Source organism: Salmo salar, chromosome 20 (genome assembly GCF_965601325.2).
Source record: "Salmo salar chromosome 20, fSalSal1, whole genome shotgun sequence".
Lineage (NCBI taxonomy): Eukaryota > Metazoa > Chordata > Actinopteri > Salmoniformes > Salmonidae > Salmo > Salmo salar.
The window spans coordinates 70,614,687-70,628,332 of NC_138310.1; the positions used below are offsets into that span (position 1 = coordinate 70,614,687).

At 41.4% G+C, this 13,646-nt stretch overlaps 1 long non-coding RNA gene across 2 annotated transcripts; it reads left to right on the top strand.

Annotated features, from left to right (window-relative positions):
* Nucleotides 1-1,553: 1,553 nt before the first annotated feature.
* On the top strand, nucleotides 1,554-11,139 carry LOC145862451 (uncharacterized). Of its 2 annotated transcripts, none has more exons than XR_014381915.1 (2): nucleotides 1,554-1,989; nucleotides 6,485-11,139. It is a non-coding gene; the product is annotated as an uncharacterized LOC145862451 (long non-coding RNA). The 2 variants fall into 2 exon arrangements; XR_014381914.1 differs by having other exon boundaries at nucleotides 1,554-1,909.
* Nucleotides 11,140-13,646: the final 2,507 nt, after the last annotated feature.

Sequence of the window (13,646 nt, forward strand, 5' to 3'; positions counted from 1 at the left end):
AAGCTGTTCAGGGTCCTGTTGGTTCCAGACTTGGTGGATCGGTACCGCTTGCTGTGCGGTAGCAGGGAGAACAGTCTATGACTTGGGTGGCTGGAGTCTTTGACCATTTTTAGGGCCTTCCTCTGCCACCACCTGGTATAGAGGTCCTGGATGACACAGAGCTGCGCCCCTGTGATGTGCTGGTCCATACGCACTACCCTCTGTAGCAGTTGTCATACCAAGCGGTGATGCAGCTATTCAAGATGCTCTCAATGGTGCAGGGTTAAGTGCCGTGCTTAAGGGCACATCGATGATCACAATAACCCTGGCCTAACTATCACTAAATACAAAGATCAGAGCACAACACTTGTTCATTCAATGTTTTCTATGTACGTGGTTTACCAGTATACAGGTTGGGGGAGATAGAACGATGGAGAGAGAAATATGGTGGGAACCTGAGTAGTTAGCAGAGTGCAGACAATAGCCAGGTTTTTGTTTAATTTGTGTGTTGAGATAAAGCTCTGACTGGCATGCTGTGACCTGCTCTGCCTGTGTTTCCCATGGGAAAGCTCCCCGCTCCCAAACATCTAGAAAACAAGCCCCCTTCATGACGCGGGCAGGAGAGGAGGAGCAGCCAAATCCTGGAGGATGGGAGGGCACACAGCCAGTTCCCTGAGTCCTGCAGAAGAGCCTCAACTCTGGGAATATTGTAATGGTATGTAAGGGAGGCAAATACAGACAAAATGTCATCCACTCTCGAAGTCCAATACAACTCACCTAGATGAATAAAGGATACATAAAAAGAGACACACTTAATTTTACAGCAATGGTATTAGCCCAGAGGGTTCTGACCTCAGGCAACTTGCTGTGTCTAATGAAATTCTAATCACATTCACACCGATTGGCTCTGCCCAGTTGCCTAGATTTCAGGTGATTAGAGAGAAACTGGGCCATCGTGCCACTCCTGCCTGCTACCCTCTCTGGATCAGTGGAGAAAGATGGCTTGACCTAAGTTATTTCAATTTGGCTCTGGTGACTTTACTTTTATTTGGAGCAAGTCTATAGAAATACAATCAAACAAAGCTAATCAAAACGTGTTGTTGTTTCATTATATTTAAATATCTCATCATGCATAGAAGTATGAAAACATAATTTGTAGTGCCATATACAGTCTTTCCTGTCTCTTCCTGTCCTGTTTTGGACACCCTGCTCCCCATGTTTGAGCTCACGAGTGGAGCAGCGGTCTAAGGCACTGCATCTCAGTGCTAGAGGCGTCACTACAGACCTTGTTTCCAGGCTGGTTGTTTCACAACCAGCCATGACTGGGAGTCCCATAGGGCGGCTCACAATTTGCCCAGCGTCATCCGGGTTAGGATTTGGCAGGGGTAGGCAATCATTGTAAATAAAAATGTGTTATTAACTGACTTGCCTAGATGAATAAAGGTTAAATTAAAAAATATTCCAAAATGACTGTTGTAATTTATTTTCAAATTACTGTTATTTTGTCCTCTTGTCCCAACTTTCTTGTGAGAATGTTCTGCCATCTACTGGTACAATAAGGTCAGTGAGTGACAGAGGAGAGAGACCTCAAGAGCAGTTGAAAACCATAGTCTGGCTTTTTATGGCAGTTTGCTGAGCGGCCTTTCCGGTTATGTCGATATAGGACTCGTTTTACTGTGGATATAGATACTTTTGTACCTGTTTCCTCCAGCATCTTCACAAGGTCCTTTGCTGTTGTTCTGGGATTGATTTGCACTTTTCGCACCAAAGTACGTTCATCTCTAGGAGACAGAACGCGTCTCCTTCCTGAGCGGTATGACGGCTGCGTGGTCCCATGGTGGTTATACTTGTGTACTATTGTTTGTACAGATGAACGTGGTACCTTCAGACATTTGGAAATTCCTCTCAAGGATGAGCCAGACTTGTGGAGGTAAAATTTTATTTCTGAGGTCTTGGCTGATTTCTTTTGATTTTCCCATGATGTCAAGCAAAGAGGCACTGAGTTTGAAGGTAGGCCTTGAAATACATCCACAGGTACACCTCCAATTGACTCAAATGATGTCAATTAGCATATCAGAAGCTTCTAAAGCCATGACATCATTTTCTGGAATTTTCCAAACTATTTAAAGGCACAGTCAACATAGTGTATGTAAACTTCTGACCCACTGGAATTGTGATACAGTGAATTATAAGTGAAATAATCTGTCTGTAAACAATTGTTGGAAAAATGACTTGTGTCATGCACAAAGTAGATGTCCTAACCGACTTGCCAAAACTATAGTTAACAAGAAATTTGTGGAGAGGTTGAAAAACAAGTTTTAATGACTCTAACCTAAGTGTATGTTAGCTTCCGACTTCAACTGTACTTCACTTGCTTTGGCAATGTTAACATATGTTTCCCATGCCAATAAAGCCCCTTGAATTGAATTGAGTTGAATTGAGAGAGGGAGAGAGAGAGAGAGTTCCATATTCAATGTATGAATTGTAGTGGCCTTTTATTTTCTATGTAAAAAAATGCATTCTTTTGGAGGTCTGTTAAAAGAGTGATGTAGTTGGCAATGAAGACACTCAACAAGGACAGGAAGTGACTGTTAGGAGATTGAGACACAGGAAGTGGTCACAATTGAAGGAAGGGAAAGAATGTTGGTAACATGAATTCATTCCCTGATATTTACAGCCCTCTATAATGTATCCACATTCCGGTAATGTCATTGTATCAATATTTACTTATGCATTTATGCATATCCTCTCTGTTCTTGTTATATTAATATATGTATCATTCCTCAAATGTCAATCCACGTTTAAGAAACAAGAGCGTTTATCACATCAGTACACCAATAAAATGGTTTTATAAATGTGATAAATTGCAATTGAAACAGCTATTGCACAAACAATTGATCTGGCAACGAACCAATGCAAATTGACTTAGTACTATTTAAGTCACACATTCTCATGCCTGATAAGAAACTTGTACTAGTCACAGTTCCACCATATTCTCCCTGTTCTCAGTGCAAGGGTCATCCAGGACAGATCTTATGTAAAGGCCCGATTTGTGTCCTTGTTCACAGACATGTCAATACGAGAACAACGTGATATTTCACAGGCAACAAGGAGAGGCCCTCCTGTGCTGACCAACTGCCAGATTCTCTTCATTGGCCATTCCAAAACATAGTGTAAAAGTACACTAGGGGTGATGCATCTGAAATGGCATCCTATTCCCTACACTGCATTCGGGAAATTATTCAGACCCCTTGACTTTTTCCACATTTTGTTATGTTACAACCTTATTCTAAAATGGATTAAATAGTTTTTTTCCCCTCATCAATCTACACACAACACCCTATAATGACAAAACAAATATGTTTTTACATATTTTTGCTAATTTATACAAAATAAAAAACTGAAATATCACATTTACTTAAGTATTCAGACCGTTTACTCAGTATTTTGGCATCGAGTCTTAGAGCGTTGGGCCAGCAGCCCCCCGCACCTCTCGGATTCAGATGAGTTGGGTTAAATGTGGAAGATACATTTCAGTTGAATACATTCAGTTGGACAACTGACTAGGTGGCCCCCTTTCCCTTTCCTTTCTTGGGTATGACGCTACAAGCTTGGCACACCTGTATTTGGGGAGTTTCTCCCATTCTTCTCTGCAGATCCTCTCAAGCTCTGTCAGGTTGGATGGGGAACATTGCTGCACAGCTACTTTCTGGTCTCTCTAGAGATGTTCGATCAGGTTCAAGTCCGGGCTCTGGCTGGGCCACTCAAGGACATTCAGAGACTTGTCCCTAACCCACACCTGCATTGTCTTGGCTATGTGCTTAAAGTCGTTGTCCTGTTAGAAGGTGAACCTTCGCCCCAGTCTGAGGTCCTGTGTGCTCTGTAGCAGGTTTTCATCAAGGATCTCTCTGTACTTTGCTCCGTTCATCTTTGCCTCGATCCTGACTAGTCTCCCAGTCCCTACAGTTGAAAAACAGCCCCCCAGCATGATTCTGCCACCACCAGTGGTGGAAAAAGTACCCAATTGTCATACTTGAGTAAAAGTAAAGATACCTTAATAGAAAATGACTTAAGTTAAAGTCACCCAGTAAAATCCTATTTGAGTAAAAGTCTAAAAGTATTTTGTTTTAAATATACTTAAGTATCAAAAGTAAAAGTATAAATCATTTCAAATTCCTTAGATTAAGCAAACCAGACGGCACAATTTTTTTGCTCTTTTAACATTTACAGATTTTTTTCCATTTACAGGTGCACACTCCAACACTCATAATTTACGAACAAAGCATTTGTGTTTAGTGAGTTTGCCAGATAAGATGCAGTAGGGATGACCAGGGATTTTCTCTTTAAGTGCATGAATTAGACCATTTTTTTGTCCTGCTAAGCATTCAAAATGTAACAAGTACTTTTGGGTGTCAGGGAAATTGTATGGGGTAGAAAGTACATTCTTTTCTTTAAGAATGTAGTGGAGTCAAAAAGTAAAAGTTGTCCAAAATATAAATAGTAAAGTAAAGTACAGATACCCCAAAAAACTACTTAAGTTGTACTTTCAAGTATATTTACTTAAGTACTTTACACCACTGGCCACCACCGTGCTTCACCGTAGGGATGGTGCCAGGTTTCCTCCAGACGTGAAGCTTGGCATTCAGACCAAAGAGTTCAATCTTGGTTTCATCAGACCAGAGAATCTTGTTTCTCATGGTCTGAGTCTTCAGGTGCCTTTTGGCAAACTCCAAGCGTGCTGTCATGTGCCTTTTACTAAGGAGTGGCTTCTGTCTGGCCACTCTACCATAAAGGCCTGATTGGTGGAGTGCTGCAGAGGTGGTTGTCCTTCTGCAAGGTTCTCCCATCTCCACAGAGGAACTCTAGAGCTCTGTCAAAGTGACCCTTCTCCCCCGATTGCTCAGTTTGGCAGGGCGGCCAGCTCTAGGAAGAGTTTTGATGATTCCAAACATCTTCCATTTAAGAACGATGGAAGCCACTGTGCTCTTGGGGACCTTCAATGCTGCAGAAATGTTTTGTTTCCCTTCCCCAGATCTGTGCCTCAACACAATCCTGTCTCAGAGCTCTACAGACAATTCCTTTAACCTCATGGCTTGGTTTTCGCTCTGACATGCACTGTCAACTGTGCGATCTTATATAGACAGGTGTGTGCCTTTCCAAACCATGTCCAATCAATTGAATTCACCACAGGTGGACTCTAATCAAGTTGTAGAAACATATCATAGCAAAGGGTCTGAATTCTTACTAAATAAGTTATTCCTGTTTTATTTTTTTATACATTTGGAAACATTTCTAAATACCTGTTTTTGCTTTGTTATTGTGTGGTATTGTGTGTGGATTGCTGAGGAACATTTATTTAATACATTTTAGAATAAGGCTGTAACAAAATGTGGAAAAAGTCAAGGGGTCTGAATACTTTCCGAATGCACTGTATATAGCGCACTACTTTTGGCCAGAGCCCATGAGGGAATAGGATACGATTTCGGACAGCCTGAATCTATTTTAGCCTGCTGAGCTCCTACACTGAAATAGAGAAAAGAAGAGAAAGACAGAGAGTCCAGGTTCCAAATTAAGTGATAGAGAAAAGGTACTATAGCAAGTTGTTTCTCCCCTTCCTCTCTCCCTTTCCTTACTCTCTCTCGCTCTCTCTCTCTCTCTCTCTCTGTATCCCTCCCCCCTCTTTCCCACTTTCTTTCCATGAGGTGTCAATGTTATTTTGTTTCAGGAGGTGTGGCCGTTGAACATGTGACTTGCACTACCCAACACATAATTTACACTAGTTTTTCAAGGCTGCAGAAAAAAAATCCCTCTCCCCTATGCCCTCAAATACATACCAACACACAGAGGCAATCTTAATCCTGTCAGTCAGGATTAAGGAAATTAAACGGGTTTATGGAAGAGTTGCTGTACCAAATACGACCAGATTAAATTTAGATCTCCACAGTAGCCATTTCCGTTTGTAAAATGTTCCATATTTTATGGATTAGAAAAGACAAGAATGTTCCCCCTTTACCCTTTTAAGATTGATCTACTCATGAGAGAGAATTTGCAACATTTGTAATGTCATCATGACTGAATGGAATGAAAATACAGACACTGAGTCACCTGTTAACGAGTCAAAGCAGTGATTCCAAAATTGCTAGGCCCTTTAGGCCTCTGAAAAGAAACAATGTCTTTGTTTACTTGGTGAATCACAAGACACTTCAAACAGTTTTAGGTGGGTCACAGTGCAAAAATGTGTGGGAAGTGAATCACTGAATGAGAACAAGGGTCATGTATGTATAGTTAAAGCGCAGTGCAAGAAAGTAGAACTTGGAAGATTTACAGTCAGCTTTACAGTCAGATAGTCAGCTGACATCTGTTTTGACGGCTAGTGTGGGTCGGGGGACCTGCTCTTGCCCTACTTTGTAATCATAGGCTACTATCTCAATCTCTCATCTCTGCTCAATCTACCATCTCTGAGAAGCCAACAGCCTCCTCCTTTCCATTTCTGTGACGCCAACAGCCTCCTGCTCTCCATCTCTATGAAGCCAACAGCCTCCTGCTCTCCATCTCTATGAAGCCAACAGCCTCCTGTTCTCCATCTCTATGAAGCCAACAGCCTCCTCCTCTCATCTCTGTGAAGCCAACAGCCTCCTGCTCTCCATCTCTGTGAAGCCAACAGCCTGCTGCTATCCATCTCTGTGAAGACAACAGCCTCCTGCTCTGCTCTCTGTGAAGCCAACAGCCTCCTGCTCTCCATCTCTGTGAAGCCAACAGCCTGCTGCTATCCATCTCTGTAAAGCCAACAGCCTCCTGCTCTCCATCTATCCAGCGTGCTCATGTCCTAATCAGTCAAAGCATTTAATGTTTAACCTGAGTATTAAGGGTTCAAGTCAATGATAAACCAGCAAGTCGGTGATCACAGCTTTTTTTTTTACACCACACCAGACAACACCATGTGTGCTGGCTGGTATATTTCCACATGATTGAAATATTATCCAATATCAGGTAACTAAGTGTGCTTGTGTCAGTAAACATGATATTTTCAGAACACACACTCCAACATGTTTCTAATACCACGTATTGTAAAGATATTAAATCAATTTTTTTAATCATTCATGAATGTGTCATAAATAATGCAGTTTGGATCAATGAGAATTAGTCATTGGCTTTGGTTTCAACACATTTTATGACACATTTCACAAACAATTCTGCACCAAGCTTCAAAGTTCATCATAATATTATGCCACATGTATGATGGATCTGCAGTCACACTTAATCTATATGACATTTTCTACCTGTGTCAGGAACGCTGTCTAGGACTGATGATTGTGGTTTGTTTTAAACTGGATCTTCAATACTCTGTGGCATGTGTCAATGTGACATGGATTTGGTGTAAAATAAACTGGGCTTCAGTACTTCACAGCCGATACTGGTCTGTTGTAAACCAAACTGGAGTTTCAGTACTGTGTGGGTCAGTGAAATTGGTCTGTTGTAAACCAAACTGGAGTTTCAGTACTGTGTGGGTCAGTGAAATTGGTCTGTTGTAAACCAAACTGGAGCTTCAGTACTGTGTGGGTCAGTGAAATTGGTCTGTTGTAAACCAAACTGGAGCTTTAGTACTGTGTGGGTCAGTGAAATTGGTCTGTTGTAAACCAAATTGGAGCTTCAGTACTGTGTGGGTCAGTGAAATTGGTCTGTTGTAAACCAAACTGGAGTTTCAGGAGTGGGCTGGTAATTTGTGTCATAGCTGACATTGTTGACAAAGCAAGACATCTGGAGAACTACAGTAACTCCTCCCTCCCCCTTCTCCCAGACTACTAGAATCTTCTGGAGGTCCTGGAGTCCTGTGGGGGCAGTTACCACAGCTGAGAAAGCTTAAACAGGGGGTTTGTGGTCTTACAGCTAGCTCTAAGGGGCTGGGTCACTATCCCCATGACTGGGGTCCAAAGTTGTGGACTCCAGTCACATGACTTGGACTAGAGTCTGACTTGACAGAAAATAAAATAACTTGACACTTGACTTGGAGCCTCAAGACTCGGGATTTGACTTTGATTTGAGACTGGTGACTTGAAATTATTTGACCAGGTTTTGTAATGTTTTGTCACAGAGTCTACGTGGATTATTCTACACGCAGCCAGAGACAGTAGCCGCAGTATGGCCCTTGCAAAACAAGCATGCTATAGATAGGCTAGTGAAACGCACACTCGGCACTGTGATTGGACCAGCAAACTGTCAACCAACAGAGGTCGGGTGAATTGTTGAATTGTTTGCTGTTGCTTTCACACGTTTAAATGGATAGGCCCTATGTGGTAAATCTATATTCCATCTAATACTTCGATAATTGGTGGTTTCATCAATCCATCCCCGTACCTTTTATTGCAACATGTAGACATTTTTGTTTCCTGTTTGATAGGCCTACGATACATTTTTATTTGATAGCCAACCGTTTATTACCCTGCTCTGAGTGGGCGCGATGTTTATAGTGCGCATGAACGTTCGCAAGACTCATGAGGTAGAAGTTCTGTTTATTTAATGAAATGTATGGTGATGTCGGATTTCCTTGTGTCTGTTGCCACGTTCAAGACAACTGAGAACTCGGAAATCTCTGACTTCCGAGCGTTCAAAACAACTGGGAACTCGGGGATAAAAACGGAGTTCAGACTGGGGAAAATCGATTTGAACTCCGAATTTCAACTCGGGAACTCGGCCTCTTTCTAGAGCTCCGACTTTTCGACTTGCAGATCAGTGAAGGCAAAATCTGACCTCGTATTTTTCCTAGTTCCCAGTTGTTTGAACGCGGCATAAATCTTACGTCTCTGTCATTTTTGTAGTGTGTAATAGGGAGCGCGCACGCCTCAATCCACATAGAAATAGACTACGTGGCCTACATGGAGTTTGAACAATCATTTTCTCTTATTCAAACTTTTATGTATGCATGGTGTTGAAACGTCATGAATAATCATTAAGTTTGGTTAAGAGAAACAATAAATGTGTAAATTGCCTTTTACGCAGTAGAACCAGTTTAATGGTTGTAATTGCCAACTGGGTAATTGTATGGTCCTGGGGGCCAAGTCCTTATATTATGTAGGCCTCCCTGTTTGACAGATTCGATTTGGTTTCTCAAGGGGAGAATGTACAGTTTTGCCCTCTACCAGTGTCTGTTCAGATTGTATCACGCTTCCACCATCGGACCAAGACCTGTAAATAAATCTACACTGAGCAGCCAACCTGCCTTTGCTTCTTCTGATTTCTGCCCTTATGACTGCTACAAGGTCCCTATTTTACAATGACATAGGCTGATATGTTGTAGACAGAATAATGAAAAGGGCGGTCTGGTAGCCTCAATAAATAGACAAAGATTTGTAGCTGAACAAGTCGTTGAATGTATAGATTTAGTTTTTACTTGGCTTGAAAACTTGGTATTTTTTTTATTTAACTAGGCAAGTCAGTTAAGAACAAATTCTTATTTACAATGACAGCCTAGGAACAGTGGGTTAACTGCCTTGTTCAGGGGCAAAATGACAGATATTTACCTTGTCAGTTCAGGGATTCAATCTAGCAACCTTTTGGTTACTGGCCCAACGCTCTAACCACTAGGCTACCTGCCAACTTCACCAGTGCTACTCGGGACTTGGACCTTGAGACTTGCTTTTGACTCAAATAATAGTGACTTGGTCCCACCCCTGTTGGGGTGTGCTGTTGAAGATCACAACCTCAAACTCCCCATGAAAAAATCAATGTCATATATTTTTTTAATTGCCCAAAACAGAGTTGAGCAAGTTCTCTAGCTCATACCACCCCTGCCAGTTCTCTTTTGATCTGCCTCGTGCTCCTGCCTCTCAGTGTTTCTCAGGTGCCCTCTTTTCCTTTTCGCCTTGTGGGTTCCAGGATAATGTGCCTGGTGATTTCAATAAAAGGACAACTTAAAAACAGCAAAACAGAAGACTTGGATGACTTATTCCGTTTTTCCCAAAAATATTTTATTCAAACTATAAATGCAAAAAATTACATACATGAAAAAGACCAGAAAGAAAAAAAAAAAGACTACATTCATTTCAATATATTCAACATTGACTGGAGCTTCTTTTTTAACATTGCAATGGTTGGAGGATACCAAAACCCTTTCAATCATTTTGGGAAAAGTGTGGAAAATGTAGTTAAATTACTAGTTGAACTACATCTAGTTTACTACTCCCCAACACTGGTGAGAACCCGGAGCTTTTGATTCATTCACCTCTAGCTCTATCAGCAAAGGCTTTACTAAACACACCAACCCAACCGGTTACTGAAGACAACAGCCTTACAGCTTTACTAAGAAGAAGAGAAATAAAATCAGAATAAATTAAATTCACAGATGCACAAGAGTTTCAAGTTTTAGCCATGAGAGAGAAAAGTCACTGACTGACAAGAACAGACAACAAAACGAGAAAGAGAGACCTTTGGCATCACCATTGACTTTAGAAAACGTATTGCCAAGATTGTTTAACAGCAGGCCCGTATCCACTACCTAGGTCAACATAGACAAAATACAAAAAGTAGAACATTAATACTTTTTAATTTGGCCCTTCAACATTGTCTGAAAATAATTCCTTTTTTTACCCAGTTAAATATTTACTATCAAATCCCTGCATATAACAGTAAGGCTTCAAAGGTTTGCCAGGTATGTATATGTCACAATCAATAAAGATCCCATGCTACAGATGGCAACTGTGAAGATGACTTATTTTCAGAAGATTCTCTTGTATTGCTCTCCCCTACAGGTTATGTCTTACATTTAGGAACTCCACTTTAGAGTTGTGCAGCATAGCACAGGGGAGAAGAGGGGTTTGTACTGAACATGGGTTTCAGACAATCATTAATACAGACGGCAACCGCCTTTAAGGCTTTTTCTGGAAGTCCTAGGGCACACTATAAATTCACACTTTCACTGTCTCCGTTTTACCACTTCTGAAGGAGCAGACTACACCCTGGTCTCTACAATAAAAGATTGTGTCATTAATTCATATACAGGTCTTCACATTAAAATGAGAGAAAACAATGTACAGAGGGAAAACATGTTTACAACAGTAACGTTATATGAATAAAAAAGAAAAAGTAAAAAGCATACTACATCTTCTGATATATACACACACACACACACACACACACACACACACACACACACACACACACACACACACACACACAGCAAGTCAAAAGTTTGGACACACCTACTCATTCAAGGGTTTTTATTTATGTTTTACTATTTTCTACATTGTACAATAATAGTGAAGACATCAAAACTATGAAATAACACATAAAGAAGTGTTTTTTGAGATTCTTCAAAGTAGCCACCCTTGAAAACAGCTTTGCACACTCTTGGCATGCTCTCTACCAGCTTCATGAGGTAGTCACCTTTTCAATTAACAGGTGTGCCTTGTTAAAAGTTAATTTGTGGAATTTCCTTCTTAATGTGTTTGAGCCAATCAGTTGTGTTGTGACAAGGCAGGGGTGGTATACAGAAGATAGACCTATTTGGTAAAAGACCAAGTCCATATTATGGCAAAAACAGCTCAAATAAGCAAAGAGAAATGACAGTCCATCATTACTTTAAGACATGGTCAGTCAATCCAGGAAAATGTCAAGAACTTTAAAAGTTTCTTCAAGTGCAGTCACAAAAACAGTCAAGAGCTATGAGGAAACTGGCTCTCATGAGGACCGCCACAGGAAAGGAAGACCCAGAGTTACCTCTGCTGCAGAGGATAAGTTCATTAGAGTTACCAGCCTCAGAAATTGCAGTCCAAATAAATGCTTCACAGAGTTCAAGTAACAGACAACATCAACTGCTCAAAGAACACTGCGTCAATCAGGCCTTTATGGTCAAATTGCTGCAAAGAAACCACTAAGAAGAGACTTGCTTGGGCCAAGAAACATGAGCAATGGACATTAGACCGGTAGAAATCTGTCCTTAGGTCTGATGAGTCCTAATTTGAGATTTTTGGTTCCAACCGCCGTGTCTTTGTGAGACACAGAGTAGGTGAACGGATGATCTCTGTATGTGTAGTTCCCACCATAAAGCATGGAGGAGGTGTGATGGTGCTGGTGACACTGTCAGTGATTTATTTAGAATTCAAGGCACACTTAACCAGCATGACTACCACAGCATTCTGCAGCGATACGCCATCCCATCTTGTATGCACTTAGTGGGATTGTCATTTGTTTTTCAACAGGACAATGACCCAACACACCTCCAGGCTGTGTAAGAGCAATTAGACCAAGAGTGATGGAGTGCTGCATCAGATGACCTGGCCACCACAATCACCCGACCTCAACCCAATTGAGATGGTTTGGGATGAGTTGGACCGCAGAGTGAAGGAAAAGCAGCCAACAACTGCTCAGCATGTGGGAACCCCTTCAAGACTTTTGGAAAAGCATTCCAGGTGAAGCTGGATGAGAGAATGCCAAGTGTGCAAAGCTGTCAAGGCAAAGGGTGGCTACTTTGAAGAATCTCAAATATAAACTACAGTTTGATTTGTTTAACGCTTATTTTGTTACATGATTCCATGTGTGCTATTTCATAGTTGATGTCTTCGTTTTTATTCTACAATGTAAAAAAATATTACAAATAAAAGAAAAACCCTTGAATGAGTAGGTGTGTCCAAACTTTTGACTGGTACTGCATATAGAGTGCCTTGTATAACAACCTGTAATTTGAATTGATTTTACTTGGATTTCATGGAATGGACATACACAAAATAGTCAAAATTGGTGAAGTGAAAATATTTTTTTTTTACAGAAAAGTGGTGCGTGCATATGTATTCACCCCCTTTGCTATGAAGCCCCTAAATAAGATCTGGTGCAACCAATTACCTTCAGAAGTAACATAATTAGTTAAATAAAGTCTACCTGTGTGCAATCTAAGTGTCACATGATCTCAGTACACACACGTTCTGAAAGGCCCCAGAGTCTGCAACACCACTAAGCAGGTGGCACCATGAAGACCAAGGAGCTCCCCAAACAGGTCAGGGACAAAGTTGTGGAGAAGTACAGATCAGGTTTGGGTTATAAATTATCCGAAACTTTGAACATCCCACGGAGCCATTAAATCCTATTAAAAAAAAATGGAAACAATATGGCACCACAACAAACCTGCCAAGAGAGGGCCACCCACAAACTCACAGACCAGGCAAGGAGAGCATTAATCAGAGATGCAACAAGGAGACCAAAGATGACCCTGCAAAGCGCTACAGCGGTGATTGGAGTATCTGTCCATAGGACCACTTTAAGCCATAGACTCCACCGAGCTGGGCTTTACAGAAGAGTGGCCAGAAAAAAGCCATTGCGTAAAGAAAAAAATAAACAAACACGTTTGGTGTTCGCCAAAAGGCATGTGGGAGACTCCCCAAACATATGGAAGAAGGTACTCTGGGCAGAGGACTAAAATGTAGCTTTTTGGCCATCAAGGAAAACGCTATGTCTGGCGCAAACCCAACACCTCATCACCCCGAGAACCCTATCCCCACAGTGAAGCATGGTGGTGGCAGCATCATGCTGTGGGATGTTTGTCCATCGGCAGGGACTGGGAAACTGGTCAGAATTGAAGGAATGACGGATGGCGCTAAATACAGGGAAATTCTTGAGGGAAAGCTGTTTCAGTCTTCCAGAGATTTGAGACTGGGAAGGAGGTTCACCTTCCAGCTGGA